Genomic DNA, 5,438 nt, shown 5'->3' with positions numbered 1-5,438 from the left:
GCTCCGTGTCACGTTGTCGTTACTTTCCTTTATTTTTTCGGTCACTTTGAACATTTATTTCAGGATTGTACCTCACATTTTAAGGAGGCGGAGAACCTCCCGACTTACTTACGGACTCTCGGTGCCACCTCCGCCCAGAGGAACGCCCCCTAGTGGCTGTTGTGGTGCATGTGTCCCGATGACGTAGAAAAAGAGAAGAGCTCCATCTTCCGTCGCCCAACGTCTTCTTCAGAACAAGCAGCACCACGTTGTTCCAAACCCGCCCTCTCCGGCTGGTTCTCCTCAAATTCTCCCAAAATCAAGACATTTTTCCAAACCCAAACTTCCTCGGCCGTCGTGGTTGTTCTGGCGCTGCCGACGGATCCTAACCCTAATCTGCTGCAGTATTTGTTATTAGAAACCGCCTTGTTATAAGGGGTGGTGTCTCCACTGGGTGGTGCTAATACCCAGTCCATCCTGCAGAGACCGTGATGCTGAATCAATCAGTTTGGACCTGAAGGGGAAACACCATCTGGACCTTGATTTCCATCTCAGCCTTGGAGGCTTTCAGTATATTTCCCTGAATTCCTTGAGAAGCTTCCAGGTCCTGGAATCGTGGAATAAAGTCTTCATGAAGATGACAGGAGTCATCTGCTGAGACGGGTGGAGGAAGAAAGCTGTTGAAGGTCAGATCTGATGATAAAGATATTGATCGGATTGAACCTGGAGACCAAATCTGACCAAATGGATCAAACTGAGGAGCCTGGACGTGGAGATGGTGAGAACCACAGTGGTGGTAGAACCTGTTCAGGTACTAAGGCCTGGATCCTGGACCTGGATCCTGGAACAGTCTTCAAGGACCTCCAGGGGGAGTTAGGATGCGTTCAGGTCCCAGTTCAAGTTTGTTTCAGGACTTGAAGAACCTCCTTCATGGAACTATCAGAATTCTTCCCGACGCCGTGGTCCACACGGTGGTATTCAAACACAGAACCACCTCCTCAGCCCAGTGGAAGATGATTCAACTTCATTTATTTTTAGACGTCGGTACCGATTAAGCTGCAAAGTTAAAATTCCACGTTTCAGCGTCGTCTGCTCTTCACTTCCTGAACTTCTTGGAAGTGTCGGCGGGCGTTTCTGTGGCGGCAATGATGCAACTTCACCCTCCTCCCCCTCCTCCTCCTCCTCCTCCTGGAGCCCAAGGGAGCACCGGCACGAGCGTCTCACCCCAAAAGGACGGCCTCAGTCTGGAGAGGGGGAGGAGGGGGTCGGGGAGAGACGGGCGGCGTCGAGGAGGTGTTTTGCTGGGAGGCAGGTTCACCGTTCCCTGCTTTGTATTTGTGTCTGGAACAGGTGCGTTGGAGCACTTAGTCCAGACCTCCGTCCATCAGGGGGCGCTGTGAGCTCCGTCACTGCCAGGGAAGCAATGTGTTCGCTTCTGCCACAGTACGATTGGGACAAGCCCTGATGTTGCTGTTATTATTATTATTATTGTTGTTATTATTATTATTATTATACTGCTGCAATTATGCTGATGTGTCCTTGAGCAAGACACTTGACCCCATAACTGCTCCCAGGAGCCTCTGCACGGCAGCCACTGCTCCTAGACACCTGAGATACTAGGACGGTAAATGCAGAGAAATTGCCAATTTCCCCCGTTGTGGGACTGATAAGGGTTTATAAATAAATATAAAATAAATACAGGGCTCCTCATTTGGGTTCTGACTTAAGGAGCTACTATTCAGGATCATAAAGATAAATGAAAAATACAAACGTGTTGAATATAAAAATCTCTCTTTGAATGTGCACAATGCAGCTAAGTTTGCTGTGTAAGTGGTGAGAATCAACGCTATTGATTAATATTCATAATAAAATATTTTAATGTATTTTGTATTATAATGAAGCATTAACGATGGAAATACCTGCTGTCATTGCCAGCAGGTATTTCCACACTGCCGCTTTGCACAAACCTCAAAAAAAAAAAACCTCATCTCTTGCATTTCATGAAAACAATTATACTGTCTTGAGCTGTTTATTAATATTATGACTTTATTATTCTATTTTTGTACTGTTGATGGCTCATTAACGTACATAAATATCATGTACATTCTCCTGATTCTGAGGATCAATAAAGTACCGTCAATCAATCAAACCTTTTTTTAACCGGCAGAACCACATTCAAACATGCAGATTAACCATAAACAGAGTAAAACATCAGAACCAGGAGCGTAGGTGTGGCCAGAACCGTTCAGTTCTGCGCTGTTGCACCAGTTTTCGCTTAGAAACCAAAAGCGCTGGAATAAACTGAGAGGAGGGTGTTGAGCGCAGAGAGCGGGAAGAGGAAGGAGCGGGCGTACAAACAACCCCTTCAGGTGTTTTCTCCTGAGATCCCTGAGAAACATCAGCGTCGTGTTGACGCCCGGTCCCCGTCATTCTTTCCAAAATGCACTGACTGGCTGGTGAATCACACCGTCAAATGTCTTTTCGCAGGTACAGTCAAGTTGTCCTTCACCTTGTGTTTTCCTGATGTTCTTATGACATCACTTCCTGTGTGGAAAGCCTTCCCGCCACCGCTGGCCGCCCATTCAACCGGAACCTTCCTCAAATATTCGATTTTTCAAGTGTTTTTGGGAAGAAGGGGCCGAATGGTCTCCATGTCGACAACATCCGCGGTGCACGGGCTCCTTCTGAGACGGAGGCGCGGTCACTTGCAGGCGCGGTCGCTCGCAGGCGCTCGCAGGCGGGTGCGGACGGGCCGGTGTCCTCGTTGGGGGGGGGCGTGGCTGCGGTCCGGGCGGGTGAAGGAAAATGTCAGAGCAACGTCTCCAGCGCCGGGGCCGTGGAACAATGAGCAACGCCCCGGGGGAAGGGGTGATCACGCTGGTATGTTTACGTTAGACGGAGAGGAAGCCGTCATTGTCATCGTCTGTGGTTCTCTGCTTTCCAGGCTTTGGCTTTTGACAGTTGCCTGTATCTTCATAACAGCTCGGCAACGCGCACGTCACTTCTCAGCGCCTTGTACAAACATCTTGCTGCTTGGCTGCAGCTGTCAAGGCCTCACGTCGTGTCGGGATCTGATCTGTGGATTCCACGTCCCCGTCCCAAAGCGCTCCACTCGTTCCGGGTCCGATGCCTTTACATACACGTTTGGGGGGGGGGTGCATGCGTTCAAGCTGTGAAGCACAGGGAATCAAACCTCCAACACCACCCAGTGAAACCTCCTCACTCCCTCCAAGCTGCTGACGGAGAACCTGGAAACTCCTGGCAGGAGACCTGGGAGGGCAGGGGTTCGAGGTGTGTGTGTGTGTGTGTGTGTGTGTGTGTGTGTGTGTGTGTGTGTGTGTGTGTGTGTGTGAGAGAAACAGACATCGGAAAGGAAGTAATTGTCTAAATTAGAGGAAGAGGCGTGGGGAAGTGGATCATCTGTCTTCCCGTAAGCGCGGCCCGGCGTGGCGAGGCTCGGCCCACTCCACCACGGCGGCGGCGGCGGCACACGCTTATTAAAGCGTGGAGGTGGGGGGAGGCGCTCGCTTGACGTGCGCCAACACGCTGCTGCATTACCTCCACGGCGGGATATGGCAAGGATGTCAGCCGCATTCCTCTGCCCATGAACCCACAGCCCGGCTCCCCTCCTGCCGGGGGAGGAGCTCTCTGAACCGGGGCCGGTGAACGACTCGGCTTCTTTCCATGTTTATGGAATAAATATTCTTGGTTAAAGTCTTAAATGTAAGACATCGAAAAAACAGCAGGTGTGGGGCAAGCAGCTCGTGCACATTCCCTCCTCTAAACCATGTAAACACAAGCCCCCCACCCCCACTGGTCAGACATTCTGGACCTTCCTCCCTGATTGGTCAAAACCTCTTAAGCCCCTCCCACATCTCATCATCATCATGGTCATCATCATCATCATCAGGGGCATCAATCCCCTGCTCCTCTGAACCCTTGATTAGCAGGTTGGGGTCGTGAATGGCTGCTTCCATCATTTATGTATGAACGTGTGTGAACATGAGGCAGGATGGGGAAGCGTCCGGAAGCGTCTTGAAACGTCTGGAAGCGTCTGGAAGCGTCTTGAAGCGTCTGGAAGCGTCTGGAAGCGTCTGGAAGCGTCTTGAAGCGTCCGGAAGCGTCTGGAAGCATCTGGAAGCGTCTTGAAGCGTCTTGAAGCGTCTTGAAGCGTCCGGAAGCGTCCGGAAGCATCTGGAAGCGTCTGGAAGCGTCTTGAAGCGTCTGGAAGCGTCTGGAAGCGTCTGGAAGCGTCTTGAAGCGTCTTGAAGCGTCTTGAAGCGTCCGGAAGCGTCTGGAAGCATCTGGAAGCGTCTGGAAGCGTCTTGAAGCGTCTTGAAGCGTCTTGAAGCGTCCGGAAGCGTCTTGAAACGTCTGGAAGCATCTGGAAGCGTCTGGAAGCGTCCGGAAGTGCCTTAAAACGTCTGGAAGCGTCTTGAAGCGTCTTGAAACGTCTGGAAGTATCTGGAAGCGTCTGGAAGCGCCTGGAAGCGCTTGAGTCCCCTGGACTAGAAGAGGCGTCCACTTACCATCATGAAACCTTTTGATCGTTTTGTGCCTTCACAGATCTCTTCAGTTTGTTTCTCAACACAATATTGGAGTTGAAGAACCTTCATGTGGCCTTCATTTTCACTGGGAAGCCCCAAGGTCCCATCAGAAGAAAGAAGAAGAAACAGTCTTTAATCGTCACACGACACTCCACAACACATGCTTGCACACACACACACATGCACATGCTTGATGGTGCCGGTGAAATGGCTCCTCTGCTTTTGAACCATCCTGGCTTGTCCTTCCTCTGGGGGCACAGCCAGGAGCAGTGGGCAGCGTACGTGGACGCGCCCGGGGACCAGGTGATAAGTGTCCATCGCTGGTCAGACCATGATGGGTGCATGTTTTTGGTGGGGGTCCTTACTGACGTGAGGTGGAGGAAACCCCATGTGAACACGGGGAGAACATGCAAACTCCACACAGAAAGGCTCCTGTTTGGGAGATAACCCACCGGAGCACGGTGCCAACAGCGCCCCAGGCGGGAATCGAACCCAGGACCTTCTTGCTGTGAGGCAGCAGTGCAATGCCGTTGAAGGGCTCACAAAGTGACGGAGCTCGACCCTCACATTGTTCTGTGGACAAGCTCAAAGTCCTCATTGGGTTTGATACAGACGGCAATGCAGAACCATCAGATCTGCATCTCCTGGTTAGCCACAGGGTTCAGTGCTCTTCCACCCTGCAGATGCCTGAGAAACCGCCCTGAAACGACTTAATTAGGTGCTTGGAAGACACCGATTGACGCCTCCAACTTTGACGACACACTTCAATCATTGAAAGCAGTTTCAGTCATGGTTTCCTGCCAGTTTCCGAGGATTTGGATTCAGACAAGTATCTAACCACATGAACCCAAACGGAGCAGAGCCTGGTGCCATCTGAGACAACGGACAGAGCGCGGGGGCCCACGGTCTGTC

Source organism: Zeus faber, assembly GCF_960531495.2.
Source record: "Zeus faber genome assembly, chromosome: 10".
Lineage (NCBI taxonomy): Eukaryota > Metazoa > Chordata > Actinopteri > Zeiformes > Zeidae > Zeus > Zeus faber.
This window is presented reverse-complemented; position numbering follows the sequence as displayed.